At 52.3% G+C, this 16,504-nt stretch overlaps 1 pseudogene; it reads left to right on the forward strand.

The window, feature by feature from the left end:
- Positions 1–9,566: 9,566 nt before the first annotated feature.
- On the forward strand, positions 9,567–11,793 carry LOC125511321 (trans-cinnamate:CoA ligase, peroxisomal pseudogene; annotated as a pseudogene).
- The last annotated feature ends 4,711 nt before the right edge of the window (positions 11,794–16,504 follow it).

Raw genomic sequence — 16,504 nt, forward strand, 5'->3', positions numbered from 1 at the left:
TCTCATCCCCTCGGCCCGTAGGATCTCCTCCCTGCGCCGCGACGAAACTACCTAATGCGGGACCAGCATGCGCACACTATACGTACTACTATACCACTACTCCACCCATCATATCCATTCCACATGGCTTGACCAGTCCATGCATGCATGTGCGTCCATAATCAACCTGCTACCAGAAACTTTAATTTGCTTGGACCTAAATTAATCAACCTGACCTCGTTTTGACGCGCGACGGTCGTGGATTAATCTTGAAATGGCGACTGACGGTTCACGCGACCGTCCACGCTAATTAACAATGCGCGCGTCTGCCGTCGATCGGCGCGTATGAAAAGGTCGCATGCATGAGGACCCGGGTTTCCCTGCAAATTGCTTGGGTCTTGTGATTAAGATACAAGCATATGTTGGCAGTGTGGTAGCTGTACGTATGTTGTGTGCTGACATGTGCATTGACACTGCGGGAAATGATATAGTACGTGGTGCAAGTAGAGACGTCGCCCGGACGTACGTACGCGTGAAGTAGATACATACATAAATAAACATGACGCGCGTAGTCATGATCATGTGCTCGTTGCGATTGGAAAATGGACCAAGCGACGAGGGACATGAAGATCACGGGCGGGAGTAGCAATCTCTTGTTTTTTCAGAAGGAAACACGTACGAGCTGGAGTGAGCTCTGTCTAGCATCTTTGGCGTCTACAATTTTCTATTAACAACATATATAAAGAAACAAAAGTTGTTAGATCAATCAACCTATATACCTTTATTGTATCAGCAAAAACAGTAAATCGAATTGGAGTCCGAAGTTTTCCTCTGCCTCCAGTTGATGTACCAACTCCGTTTTTTTTCTCTTGTTTCAGGCTTGCATTTGCTAGTCTAGTCCGATGAAATGCAGACGAAAATGCTCGAGCACCCGCAGGCAATTTACCAGCGAAGAACTAGCCATGCAATTACAGGGTTAATTCCTCCTCCCATTACACGTATGAAAGCAGTCGGTCCATGGATCCATCTCACGCTGAATCGAAAAGAAATCAAGGCGCATTCAGGACGACTGCAATTTCATACCAGACCACTTCGGGGGGAGAGTCACCGGATGATCAACGCTGTAAATATCCTGTGGTAGTTATGATTTACACTTCTTTTCCTCGAGATGACCCGGACCTGAACAACTAAAGACGATCGATCATTGGCTTCTTCATCTCAGTTTCTTAACACGACCGGAACAAAGACTGCATGCCATGCCGATGGACTGACGACCGCTCGCAAGTTGACAAGTGGTCACGATCATCTCGCGCGGCGTTGAGTCAGGCACTTTGCTCGTCCTGCTGAGCTGCGAACCTGCAGCATTGACTTTGGGACTAGCGTGCGTCCGTCCGGTCTAAATTGAGCTGCAGGACGAAAGACCCAGGAATTCAGCGTAGTAGTACGTACGAAAATACGCAGAAAGAAAATCGGGTCCATTGCCAACTTTCACACCCTGTCGATCGGGCAAAGTCAAATGTACTACGTACTGCCGTACTGGGACGTCACGGTTTTGTATAATGTATGTATGTAACAAAAACAAATGACTCTCCGTTTATTAGTCACCGTGTCGACATTCCTGTTGTATCGGCACACCAAGGTCATACAAAGTGCTCACCCGCAAAAAAAAAGGTCATACAAAGTGCGTGCAACAGAAGATAGAGGCTTTTTTTCTCGAAAACCTTGTGAGGACGTCAGAGGGGAGACGCACTAAGTTGATGACGATGAAGCATAAAAATTCGACGACAGCGCATGCCTCTTTTCTTTTGCACACAACAGTTGGCACACCAAGGTCATACAAACAAAGGTCTGTACTATTTGTCCGGATGTAGCTAGGCAAGCACACAGCAATCATACAAAGTGCCTCATTTCCCCGCCAACGTTTAGTTTGAAAAAAAGATGTCGGCAGCCCACTGAAATAGTGGCTACAAACAGTGCTGCTGCTCATCCGAAACAGCCGAACCGTGCCATCTGAAAATCATATATACGCTCATCCAAAATAGCGCCACACTCATCCCAGATAGTGCAACAAATATCGTCAAGGATGGGCAACCTCATCGCTAGTGCCTACTGATGCTAACTCTTTCTGGGTAGTAGCAGTGAATCAATCGGAGAAGATGGCAGCGCTATCCGTTTCCATATGTAGGCAGGCATAGAAGTCTCCATGCCGGGGCAAAGGGAGCGTCGTGTCAAGCGCAAAGCGCAGGGCTCGGGAGCCATACGCGCATGCACATGACAGTTCCCACGATTTGATTTCATCACGCAGAGATGGGAGACAGACCGGTGCGCGGCACGACGGTCGATCAATCCATCTCTACCGGGTAACCTATCAGGCAAGCGTCCTTGTCATCTTCCTTTGTTGGTGATCCACTAGCTAGCGATCGGCGAAGGTGTGGTCACACTGCTTGATTTTGCCAAGTTATGCCTACTCATTTCCGGTGGCAGAGCTCGGGCATGATTCAATAGGGGACCATGACATGAAAGAAAACAAAATCATAAGGAGTGCGAAATTTAGGAAGGGCCCCAAAATACGTTCCCTCTGTTTCACAATGTCTGACCAAATTTACAAAATAAATTATTTTTCCAGGTTTACAGAATAAACTATTGACAACTAAAAAACCTAAAAAAATACTCCCCCTCCCCGTTTTCAGAATAAGTGTGGTGGTAAATATAAAAAAACACTTCTTGATGAATCTAAAAGCATTTACAGCCGGATCTCTTAAACCCGCCTCATACGCCCGGGCAGGCCACCCGGTCATGATTTTTTGACCCAAAAGGGCGCCTTAAACGGGCCTCAAACACCCGGACTGACCAGCGCCCCTCATATCCAGCCCAAATATGGGACGGATACGGGGGCGTCCGGACACGCCCGCCACGTCGAACCCGACAGCCCGACCCCACCCGAATTGCACCAAATCCACGAGACCCTTCGTCCTCCTCCCGCAGCCCCCCAACCTTTTCCCGCACCCGGACTCTCGCCGTCCTCCACCCTTACTCCCAGTCCTCACCTCCGGTCCCCGATCCACTGTTGCAGATGTTGTCAAGCCTGACCCACAGCGCCGCGACGGAGACACAGCCCGCCTCGTCCATCGACGGCGTCAATTCGTCGGCTGCGACTTGCAAGGCGGAGAACGTCGCCCGCAAGTTGCGGCGATGCCGGAAGCGAGAGAGGGAGGCGGCGGCGGCGGCGCATGGAGGTTCGGGCGTGGTGGAGCAGCTGTCTCCTCCGCCGCACCCGGATCCCCGCACCCCTTCCCTTTGAGCGCCAACGCAGGCGAAGCAGGCAGCCCGGATGCAGGCAGAGCTGGACGAGCAGGAGTAGGCGCCCAGCCAGTGATATGAGGCCATCCGTCATGCTCGGACATTGATTTCATTTTGCCATGTCCGGTTTTTTCAACTATGCTTTGCTTTGATTTGTTTGGAACTTTGGCATTCGGACAGTTTGTATCCTATGATCGACGTGCATGTGTTGTATGGATTTGAGGATCAAAATTTGCGGTATGTGGATGTGCGGCGCAACATTGGAGGGGTGCCCGGTCAGTGCCCGCGGACGAGTCCGGACGCGTCCGTGGACGTTTGAGGGGACGGATTTGCCAAATCCGGCTGTAGATGTTCTAATGATACTGAATTTTATTTTTGTACTGCAGAAAATGATAATTATTTCTTTTAACTTGGTCAAGTATGGACATATTTAAACTTGTACTCATTGGGGTCCCGCCCCTTTCCATGGAGAATAGTCCCGGATCTAGCTCCTCGATCACGACAATTCATACGAAGTGCCCAGACAGAGCAGAAAAACTGCTAGTCCGTTTCCCCGTAACACTTAAAACAACAATCATCCAAAGTGCCTGCACATAAGCAGAAATGTTAGGCATTTTCCCTCCAACGTTCCCAAGATATTGACAGCAGGCCACTGGAGCAGTAGGCCGACAAATAGTACTGCTAGTCTTCATCCAAAACTGGCCGGACCATCATTGTAATCGCCATGGCTGACACAAATTTCCTTGGCTACCATCAACCGTGCTTGCTTGCGGTAAGAAAGGAAATCTTGACAACAGTATCTTATCTAGTTATCCAGAGAATGTTCCAACACCCTATCTACTCCCTACGTTCCTAAATATTTGTCTTTCTAGACATTTCAAATGACTACTACATACGGATGTATGTAGACATATTTTAGAGTGTAGATTCACTCATTTTGCTCCGTATATAGTCACTTGTTGAAATGCCTAGAAAGACAAATATTTAGGAACGGAGGAAGTATAATCTATCAAGCCGTCAGTCAGTCAATCAGAGGAGACGGTAAGACTATCCGTTTCCGTATACGGGCAGGCAAAGAAGTTTCCACGCCGGAGCCCGGGAGGAGGTGTCAAACGCCGGAGCTCGGGAGCCATACGCACGCCTGCACTTTCACCGCGCAGAAATGGGAGACAGGCCGGCGGCAGTCGACGATCGATCGATCAATCACCCGGACGAGAGCCTCGGGCGTGTCGCCGTCGTTCTCCTTTGTTGGTGATCGATCCACTATCGTGTTGGTCCTGAATCGATCGGCAACCGGCGCCGGGCCTCGCGTATCATTGGTCGGTGGTGGTCACTGTGCGGAGAGCAACCCGGGAATAAAGCTAGGCGATTGAGCCGTGTGTGTGGTCCTTCTCGTGCAATCCGTGCCACACTATGAGCTCTGATGATGATCACTACTCGATTCTGCCAAAAGAAATATCTTGCACAGGATCAGGATGTCCAATCCAGCTGCTCTATGTGGAATGTGCCATTCGATCGACGCCTGCCCTTCAATTCACTTCACTTCTTTTTATTTTTCTTTTGCGAAAACAAAGCTAGTTAGTGCTACTCGTGGCGCATGTTTGTGTTCCATAGTGGGTGATAAAAGTAAGTAAAAGTGATTGAACCAACAGTGCAAATAATTTATTGATGACGTCTATATATAGTTGCAAATGTTGTGTGTAAACGTTAAGCAAGACGGTCGCTGAATTGCCAACCGTCGCATAGTTAAAAAGGCATGGATTAACCCTAATTAATTGGACTCTTTGTAACCCTAACCCTAATCCTGCCGCCTCCACCCTTCCTTCCTCCTTTTCCCTTGCCGCTGCTAGAGACTAGTGGCCGGGCAAAACCACATTGCTAGTCGATGATAGCGGTGGCGGGGATGTCACATGGCGAGTTGGCGACTAGTGGCAGAAGAGGTGGTTGTGCGCCGGTGATGGTAGGATTTCTGGTCTTAGCTGGTGCCCTCTAGTGGCGAGGCATTGGTGGCCGTAATTCCCCAAGGCCGGAGGTTCTTCGTACTTCATATCGTCAACGGGGTCGAGACCCCTTCGCATGCTACCGGAATGATTTCATTGTCGCACGCGAGAACGACAAACCAAGAGGCGGCGCGTGGTTGTCGCACGCGAGTGACAAATCGGTGGATGATTTCGCTGTCACCGATTGTCACTCGCGAGGATGACGTGGGATTTTCAGAATGTCCCTAATTGGGGCTTTGGTGGTGCTCGTGAACTCCCCCTCGTCAATGTTCATCGTGTGGTGTGTCGACAGTCTTCGTTGTTCTAAGCCTTTGGTGGCGATTGAATCTTTTGGCGGCTTGAATTTATGCTTGTGCGAGCGGTCACCACACCACTTGGGTTGCATCGCCATGACTGTGCATGCATGTAGCAACATCATGGAAAGTGGCGAGAACACAATATGACTTTGATTTAGTGGTGTTTCTCGAGTATTCGTTCACGGGCTTCGGGGTGAATATCCAAGCTTGAATCATAATTGGTCATACATGACAATAGTGATGTTTTTGCGTCGATACCATGCTAAATGTATTGCTCAACTTCCTAAGAGTCGGTCTTCATATTGAAAATTTGGAATTAACCTTTTGGTGGTTGGACCCGGTCACGTTGGGGTTTGACCATCTTTCCTTTTTTGAAGGCATAGATGTTGAAGAACATTCTTTGATCCGAGAAAAATTCATCCAAACACAAACTAGGAATGTTCTATTAACTAGGGTAATTCTTAATATGGATTAATAACACTATAGGGACAATAATTCTTAACATGGAATGTCTGAGAGCATCTACAGCCGGGCACCCCAATCCTGCCTCAAACATCTGGGCAGACGGCTTAGTCCGTAACCTGTTAAAAAAGTCAATCCAGACGGGTGCCTCAAATGCCTGGCTGACAGGCACCCCTCATATCCAGCCCAAATATGGGGCGGATATGAGGAGGCAAGGGCATGACTAGGTGCGTCTGCCACATTGGACCCGACATGCCCACCGCACCATAAATTGCATCAAATCCATCAAACTCTTCCTCTCCTCTCGCCTCCCTCCAGCCTTTCCCGCGTCTGAGCCCTCGCCAGCTGGCACCCTTGCTCCCCATCCTTGCCGCCGGTCCCGATTCGCCGTCCTATATGTCGTCCAGTCTGTCCCCGACCGCCATGACAGAGGTTGCGTCCGCCTCGTCCATCAGCGCCCTGTCCTCGGCTTCATCCTGCAAGCCGGAGAACGTCGCTGGGAGGGACCGGCGATGGAGGCAGCAAGAGAGAGAAGCGTTGGCGTTGCAGGGAGCGGATGAAAGTATAAATGAACCATTGAATTGGGACGATTTTTATCATATGACCGACGTGCATGAATTTAATGATTCATATTTAAAGTGTGTGAATGTATGGCAACCCAAATATAGTAAAAGGCTGTCCGGTGCTGTCCGCGGACGCTCGAGCGAGTAGTACTTTAGAGCATCTCCAACAGCCGCGCTAAGCAACGCGCGCAAAAAACCTGTTTGCCGCGCGCGTTTCGGCTGGTTTAGCGCGCCCGCCTGCGCTGGCTCTAGCAGCCGCGCTATAATGCAGCGCGCGCGCGCCGCTCCAGCAGAGCGCAAAAATACAACGCGCGCGCCACACAAACCACATATGCATGTATTATGAGCAAAAAGATCAAACAAACAAAATAAATCAACAACAAATAGTTCAATTTCGTTATCATTACAACTCAAACAAATAGTTTATCGTTCAGTACAACAAATGCAATAAACACAACAAATAGTTCATGAACAATACAATGTCGAATGCAGATATCATCATGCGGAAGCGCGGGCGCGCGGGGATAGGCCGGGGAAGCCTGAACGGTCGCCGGGGGGCGCGGGCGGTGGCGGCGGCGCGGCCGGACGGGGGGTGGAAGTGGGAGAGGAAGTGCGGGCGCGAGCGCTAGAGTGTGCCGCGCGCTGCAGCTGGCGCCCGAAATACACTGCGCGGCTAAGTGCTTTCAACTGCGCGTCCAACCCGTTATAGCGCGCGTGCCGTTTTTGCGCGCCCGCTGGAGCGACCCGCCGCGTTGCGCGCGCTAAAACGGCCTAATTTACGGCGCGGCGTTAGTTTAGTGCGGCTGTTGGAGATGCTCTTACTTCTCGGCAAAGGCGGGCGCCGAAGTGGCGGGGAAAACGCTGTTGATGAAATCCTCCTCGTGCAGCGTGTGCTTGGCCCGATTCGTCGAGTGAGCCTGTGTGTCAAGCGCCGTCTGGACACCCCGGAAGTTGACCACGCGACGGGAACACAGTCCTGGCAGGTCGGTCTAGATGCCAATAGCTATACATGGTTTCAGACGAATTCGCCTACAGTGTCGAGTGGACGGACATGCGGATTCCTGTGAAGTGGCTTTGACCACGAGACTTGCAGTCTCACGTAATTCCCAAATCCCAAGTATAAGCAAAACTTTGCCCACACGAAAAAGGTATTAAAACAAAGAAAAACTTGAGGTCGCGTTTGTAGTGGTACGTGTCGTGTGCCTGTTTGTCAATCCCACGTAGATTAGGCGGGTCAACATTTTTCTTTTCTATATGGGGAACTTCAGCCAAATTGAAGGTGAGCTTCCTCGGTTTTTACTGCTGTATTCCAAGACAGTGGAGAGCTAAATAACCGAGAAAATACCTGGTCCGATTAGACTTGGTTGCTATCCACTTTGTAAAAGGAGAAAGGGTATTATTACGTCGGTCTCACAAAGACTAATCAACTGTCACGATGATTTGCTAGCTCCGTCTCTTGAGAGTGCTCATAGAAAGAGAGTCCACGTATATGTGCATATAAATAAACATATATGTGCATACTGTGTAAAACAAAACTCTTCACACATTAATGCACCAGGTCCGCCTGACAGAACTTAATCTCGCATGCTTTCGCTGCGAGAAAATGCATGTCCTAAAAGAGCTTAACCAATCTCAAAAAATAAGAAGAGCTTAAGGGCATCTTAAACTCCGACCAATTTTTTCTGCATCTGTTCACAGACAGGGGGGTCAGTCCACGGACACAGATACAGAAGGCCGCCATCCAACGCTGCCATCCGGCCTTCCTAATTTTGTTTTTGAAAGTTCACATGTCCAAATAGCCGCATACATCAGTAGTTCAAATTTTAGAAAGTTTAAATATACATTCCAACATTGTTGTCCCCTTTAACCTTTCACATATGCTCAATCAGATCTTCATCCAGCTGCTCGTGAGTTACTCATCGATGCCAAACTTGTCGATGCATTTGAATAAACGGTTTAAATATGGCCGGATTCTGGTCTGAAAGTTTGACAAACCCATGTTTTCAAATTCTAGAGCTACGTCGGCATCCTCACCCTCATCCTCGACGATCATGTTGTTTTTATCATACAACATGTCATCACCTCACACAAGGTATCTAGATCCCATTGTTTGAAAGAAGAAGGGACGACTTTTTTAGCCTCGGCAAATCATCGAACAATTGCCGGGCACGATGAGTCTAGCAGTTGTGGATTGTACCTGACGGGGCGGTTGGAGGAGAGGGGTTGAACGGCGACGGAGGAGAAGCGGGGTGGAGCTCAGCTGAAACGATGGAGGTGACGTAGACGTAGAGTTTTGGCATGGGTGTGGCGTGACGTCCAGGATGATGGAGCAGTGGCGAAAGTAAGAGAGAAAGAAGGAAGGAGAGAAAATGGAGGCCTACGTGGTTGTTGTCCGGATTCCCGCAAGGGGTCCCACGTCTGTCTCCAGTTTGTCGAAAAAAATATGTCCGGATTGATCGGCGGATTGATACGGACCCGTATTAGATGGCAAACCGTGTCCGGACAATACGATCCGAACGTATGCGGGTGGTACGAGGGTCGGCGTTGGAGATGCCCTGACCACATATAGGAGTACCACGTCACCTGATCCATCGTGCCGCCACCAGCCAACCCGGTGTGCCGCACCGCATCGACCGGTCACTGCTCACCACCCACTAGAGCACACAGTCCGGTCTCGGGTGGCCTGGCTTCCGGCGTTCCGGCCCGGGAAAAGGAAGAGCGAGACGTGCGTGTGAAATATCGTGGCTCGCTCGTCAAAGCCGTGGTCAAGCGCCCATGTCTTCACTTCATTTTCCCCGCAAACCCCGACCCCGACCCCAACCATTTCCCTTTCTTTTCTCCCCGGACCGCGTGCCCCCGTCCTGCCGCTGCCTCTGCACCACCCCCAAACGCAAATCACATTTGCTCCCACAGCTATATAAACAGCGCCAGCCCTCCACTGTCCGAATCACTCCCTCCCCCACACCGCCTACTGCTCCAGCCCACAAGGCCACTCCTGTCTGCTGCCACTAGCCAGCACCCATACGGAGCCAGCAGCCCGACACTCCTGCCCGTTTCAGGACACACAGCCGTTTTCGGGCCACTTTGACACTCGTCGCCGCGGAAGACATGGACCAGCTCCCCAAGCTCGCGGCCAACTACGCGCCTCTCAGCCCGGTGGGCTTCCTGCCGCGCGCCAATGCCGTCTACGGCGACCGCGCCTCCCTCGTCTACGGCCGCGTGCGCTTCACCTGGAGCCAGACCCACGAGCGCTGCCGCCGCCTCGCCTCCTCCCTGCTCCTCACCCTCGGCGTCCGCAGGAACGACGTCGTCTCCGTGCTCGCGCCCAACGTGCCGGCCCTCTACGAGATGCACTTCGCGGTGCCCATGGCCGGCGCCGTCCTCAACACCGTCAACACCCGCCTCGACGCCGCCGCCGTTGCCGCCATCCTCCGCCACGCCGAGGCCAAGCTCTTCTTCGTTGACTATGATTACGTGCGCCTCGCCAGCGACGCGCTCCAGCTGATCGCCGCTGCCGGCGCGCCCGTCCCGCTCGTCGCCGTCATCGACGACCTCGACCGCCCCACCGGCGTCCGCCTCGGCGAGCTCGAGTACGAGGCGCTTGTCGCGCATGGTGATCCCACGGTCGAGCTCCCGGAGCTGCAGGACGAGTGGGACGCGGTCACGCTGAACTATACGTCCGGCACCACGTCCGCGCCCAAGGGCGTGGTCTACAGCCACCGCGGCGCTTACCTCAGCACCACCAGTTTGCTCATGTCCTGGGAGGTGGGCACCGAGCCGGTCTATCTGTGGACGCTCCCCATGTTCCACTGCAACGGCTGGACCTTCACCTGGGGCATGGCGGCGCGCGGCGGCGTCAACGTCTGCATCCGCGAGAACCGCCCCGCTGAGGTCTACCGCGCCATCGCCCGCTACGGCGTCACCCACATGTGCTGCGCGCCCGTCGTCTTCAACATCCTCCTCGAGGGCGGCGACGCCACCGCGCGGCTCGCCAAGCCCGTCAACGTCCTCACCGGCGGCGCCCCGCCGCCGGCCGCGCTGCTGGAGCGCGTCGAGAAAATCGGCTTCAACGTCACGCACGCCTACGGGCTCACCGAGGCCACGGGCCCCGCGCTGGCGTGCGAGTGGCGCGCCCAGTGGGACAACCTGCCGATCTCGGAGCGCGCGCGCCTCAAGGCCCGGCAGGGCGTCAGCGTGCTCTCCCTCGCCGACGCCGACGTCGTCACCGACGACGCCGCGATGGCCAGGGTGCCGCGGGACGGGAAGACGATGGGGGAGATCGTGCTCCGAGGCAGCAGCATCATGAAGGGGTACCTCAACAACCCGGAGGCGAACGAGAAGGCGTTCAGGGGCGGGTGGTTCATGACAGGCGACGTCGGCGTGGTGCACCCGGACGGGTACATCGAGATCAAGGACAGGTCCAAGGACGTGATCATCTCCGGCGGCGAGAACATCTGCAGCAAGGAGGTGGAGGAGGCGCTGTTCCGGCACCCGGCCGTGGCCGACGCGGCGGTGGTGGCCATGCCGCACGCGCACTGGGGCGAGACGCCGTGCGCGTTCGTGGTGGCGAAGGACAAGGCGGCCGGGGTCTGCGAGGACGACGTGATGGCCTTCTGCCGCAAGCGCATGGCGCGCTTCATGGTGCCCAAGAAGGTGGTGGTCTGGGACGTCCTCCCGAGGAATGCGCTGGGCAAGGTCGAGAAGGTGAAGCTACGGGAGGAGGCCCGGAAGCTGGTGCCGGCCGTGGCAGTGGCGCCGCCGGCGCAGAAGACGAAGGGGAAGCCGACGACGAAGACGGTCGGCGGCGGGCGCCGGGACGAGCACCCGGTGGAGCAAGTCATGGCCATGTCAAGGCTATAGGGCATGCAGAGCGCCATTGCCAACAACAAGCATACGTACGTGCGTTCCTACGTGCATTTTCTTCGTGATGTCGTACGGTTTGAAACCATGGTGGTCAGGTCATTAAGAGGTCTACGTGTGTTGGTAAGAAGTACAGTAGGAACTTGGCACCATGCATGCAGGCGTGCCAACGTTGCAGAAATAAGCAGGGAGTGCGGTTAAGACTAAAGAGAGCTAGCTGTGAAAAGCTCTATTCTGTATAGGATGAAACGAGGTCTGTGTTAGTGCAGTGGCACCAAACTGTTTTTTACTCTGTTTTTCTCTTCTTTTTCTGATGATCAATTGGAACTTTCATATATGTATACAATGTAAATATCCAGTGTGGAAATGCCAAGGAAATTCTTGGTTTCAATTTTTTTTTTGAGACAGGTTTCAAATCCTTCTATAAGCACTTAACTAAAGAGGGTGACTAGATCTCAGTCGATTTAACCAAGTCCCAGTCAAGTGACATAATATGCAAGAGAGAAAAGAAAAAAACAAATTATTTTTTACGAATCTTAATGTAGGATCTCACGGATATAGCATCGACTGAGACTTAACAAAGTCTCGGTCGACTAAGACTTAGCAAGACTGTTAACTGAAAGACTGCTATGATCTGCCCCCTCTGCAGCTGGAACCACGCGCTCCCTCGCTAACCTCAGCATTAAGCCGTTAGGTTCCGTTTGCGTGTAAACATGTACGGCCATACAAGTCTTATTAAAATGGAATCAAGTAACCACCCTCACTGAACGCCATTTTCCTAAGAGTGATAGTGATACTGCTTGCCAGAAATTACTATCTCCCACTCTCGCACGGTTTACGCTAGCTGCAAGATACTACCCCTCCGTAAACTAATACAAGAGCGTTTAGATCACTATTTTAATTATTTAAACACTCTTATATTAGTTTACAGAGGGAGTACTAGAGAGGACACCAGGATATTCGTGGAGAAGAGTGACAAGAGCTCTCGTGATTCTCGTTTCGACGCATTGCGACGACGTAACGCGCTGTACGAACTTGATGTAATTTATCCGCTTGCTCGCCCATCTCTTGTGTTTGGGGTGGTAATTTTTGTGGAGTGCGTCCGTCGGGGGCTCGTATTTTCAATAAAAGATTGCGACCGCGACCGGGTTTTGGTTGTCTTGTCAGAGCAGCTCTCATGTGCGGCGTGAATAAAACAGGGACCGTGTGTGAGCTCCAGGTCAAGCACTTTGGCTCTTACGTAGTTTATTTCCCTGGCACGTGTTGCGTATGTGGAAGGATTCGGAGTCCTGTGCTCAGCAGCAGCAGCAGCACAAAACATACAGCGGCAGCAGCAGTATTCATTCATTCAGCAGGCAGGAGGTCAGCACAAAACAGCAGCAGCAGTTCGGCAGCATTAAGCAGAGATTCAACACAAAACAGCAGCAGCATTAAGCAGCAATTTATTATATAGCCCCAAACAGCAGCTACATTAAGCAGCAACAGAGCACAAAACAGCAGGAGCCGGTGCCCAGATTTACAGCAGACTGTGTGTGATGGAAGTGGAACAAGGCCTTTTCTCATCTCGCTATCACATGGACACCACGGTGTGTGTGCGCCACCAACAACGACCAATGGCAAACAAAAGGGGAACGAGGGCTTTGCTTGTGCGAAACGGGAGCAAACCTTCCTGAGGTTGACACGATCCAGACGAGAGAGAGAGAGAGAGAAAAATTCTGAAGGAAGTGCCTCGCTTATGCATCGCATTACAGGGATGTCTGTCTCCGATCCCAGCGGCAGCGCGGACAGCGACCGGCGGCGCCTCGGGTCAACTGATCGTCGTCGTGTTTCGTGTGCGTGGCCAGCACTGTACGTGTACCTACATCTTGTATTTCTTCAGAAAATACTCCCTCCGGCTCAAAATTCTTATCTTATATTCGTCTAAATACGGATGTATCAAGTCACGTTTTACTATTAGATACATCTGTATCTAGATAAATGTAAAATAAAAAAAATTAGAACGGAAGGAGTAGCATGGAAATAACATGCAGGACGGCAACCTACGTGATCATAAGGGTGGGTTCGTCGCGGCGTCGAATGAACAGCTGGAGCATGTCGCAGATGCAGGGACGGCGAAAGCATACACATTACGACATGGCTTACTATTGGCGCAGCAACTGGGGATAAGCAAGCTTGTGGTTGAGTCGGACTGCCTCGAGGTGATCAATACTATGAATAATGAAGGCTTCACGGCTTCAGGCACGACGGCGATTAATTTGGATTGTTTGGTCCTGATCATAGGATACTTCGGTCACTTTTGTCCATTGCTTTAGAGAGGCAAATTCTGTATCTCACGATTTAGCTAGGCTGGCGAGGCTGTTAGAATAATCCGAGATACTCCGTCGATCTACCTAGGAAGGCATGACACCGAGATTTGTTAACGAGGTTCACCGATATGGCTATATCCCCGGGGCCTGATTACGGACGCTCCTCCCCGTGACACCGTCACAATACCGTACCCCGGCCGCCCGGGCGCCGGCACACGCCGCCAGCTCTCCCGCGTGCCTGTGCTATTATGTTGGCATAGGTTACATCGTGTGTCTATCCCCGATATATATGAGAGGCCTAGGATACAGGTATCCTATTAGGACACAACTCCTACCCTGTCTACACACAGTCCAAAACCAAGTCCAACTGTAACCTACCTTGTACAATAATATTCGACACAATTCTAACAAACTCCACCTTAACGAATATTCTCCACCACCTTGGATTCATCCATGCGTCAAACCTTCATGTACATTGAACTTGAGATACGCCATGAGCACCGCTGCTACTCCCAGACTCCATGTGACTCCACCTGCAACTGTAGTCCCTTCTCGTCTTCATCACAGTCAACACTCGAGCAAAAATTAAGTTCCTCGTTACTCTACTTTGTGCTCCCAACTTCCGGAGAATCCGTTCAACACCATCACACACCGACCACTGTCTGCATGAAAATGAACAACTCACATATTGGACGCCACATATAAGAGTTACCTGAACTCAACGTCACCGCTCTTTCTTGACTGCTTGTCTGAAACTTGAAGGAATTTCACCGTCGCCCTGTGTCACCCTGAGTCGAATTCACAGTTGTCTCACCCCTTTTCCGGATAGTCTCTGGCATGTCCCACAGCTATAGCACTCCGCCTCCTTCTGTATTTGTCATCCGCACTTTGCCATGTGCACTGAACAGAACAGAATATACGACCATGTACTCTCTCAGCTTTTGACAATTTCAGACTTTCCGCCACTTTCTCAGATTCTTCACGGTCAACTCCTGTCCATCAACTAGCACCGATAGACCCAGTCACCAACTTGAACCTGGTACTCATCAACACTACTTCAGCACCCCCTGCACACTTTGTCTGGCCACATGTCTGACCACCAGTGCCTTGGCCTGTCGCTGTGTCCCGTGCTTACCGCACGCCTCGCCGCTATCACCGCGTCGAGCCTCTGCTGTCCTGGTCGAGTCTCCCGGGTAGCTAGCCCCCCCTGCCTCAACCCCCACTGCAGAGAACCATCGATCATCACCAACCGATGCCGAGTATCACGCCTCCATCAGACCACTGGCGCCCAGTCCGATCCACGTGTCTCTCGCTTTACCCCCTAAAATAGGCTTCGACTCTCCGTTAACTTACGCCGTAGCCCCTCCATCAGCACAGAGTGTAGTCATCTGTCAGACTCCAGCTCCACCTTCAACATGACTCCATGGTGGTTGTACGAGCCACCCCCACGCCCTGTCGACTTCAAGCTCTCATGTGTACACAACCTTGAATCAACCCTGCGTCATTGTCTTGTAGAAGCTGCCCAAGCCCTCAAGCCTGCACCACGTGTTTCTACGCCCCAGAAGTTGGCCACCATCAGCATCACGCTCTTATGTCGTCGTCGCTGAAATCACCGCCGTCTTCTGCTTTGACCAACATATCCGTCGATCCGTCAGACAGTCCAGTCCGACCCAGCCGAAATTATCCGACTGCAACCATGCTCCACCCTGCGTCGTGTCTGCACATCTCCGTGCATTGCCTTGACGCCCTACGTATGCATGATCCTGTCACGACACGCTTCAGACTCCTCCGAGCCTTATACGCATGTCACCAACCTGCCAACCTTACGGTAAAATCCCGTGCGCAATTTGCAACACTTCCAAAAGAAAAACTGGATTTCCTGATAGTCTCCATGGGTACACCAAGCATATCACCATAAACTCCCAACACTCCTTTTCTTTAATCATGTTGCATCCCAAAGCCACGTACATACCTTAGTGCAGGTTCCTTTTTTCAAACAAATCTCACGTGTATCTATATGCACAGCAACACAGGCACTGCACCTTCTCGTGCCTCGCCACACATCCCAGGTTGCACATCAGCCTCCAGCCACGCGGACTCATACGGCTTTCAGCCCGTCTCGGCCTCACACAGGCCAGCCCCAGCTAGACCAGCCGTGCGCCGCACTGCGGCCTTAGCCTCTGGCGGCCCTCCCCGTGTACGACGCGCCGCCTGCACGCTGCCTCGGATCCGATCGATCCGATCTCGCCCGTTGCGCTGACTAGGGTTGCCTGCTCGCGGCCACCGCTGCCCATCGCTTCCCGCCGAGATGACCTCGAGTACGATTTTGCAGCCGCTGTTTCCGTCCGAGACTCCAGCCGCTGCACTCATGCGCCTGTACGTTGCTCCGCACGATTCTCGATTGCTTCTACCCGATCTCGTCGACAGCGCACCGTATGACTTCCACAGAACAATCACTTCCGCACATCGTCTTTGCGCCGAGCTCGACCACGATCCATCCTCTAAATCAACGAATCCGCAACCTCATCGTAACCTTGCTCATGATACCACTTGTTAGAATAATCCGAGGCACTCCGTCGATCTATCGAGGACCAAGCAATCACACGAGGCATGACACCGAGATTTGTTAACGAGGTTCACCGATATGGCTACATCTCCGGGGCCTGACTACGGGCGCTCCTCCCCGTGACACCGTCACAATACCGCACCCCGGCCGCCCGGGCGCCGGCACACGCCGC

Source organism: Triticum urartu, chromosome 5A (assembly GCF_056163025.1).
Source record: "Triticum urartu cultivar PI428250 chromosome 5A, HENAU_Tu73, whole genome shotgun sequence".
NCBI classification, from domain to species: Eukaryota; Viridiplantae; Streptophyta; class Magnoliopsida; order Poales; family Poaceae; genus Triticum; species Triticum urartu.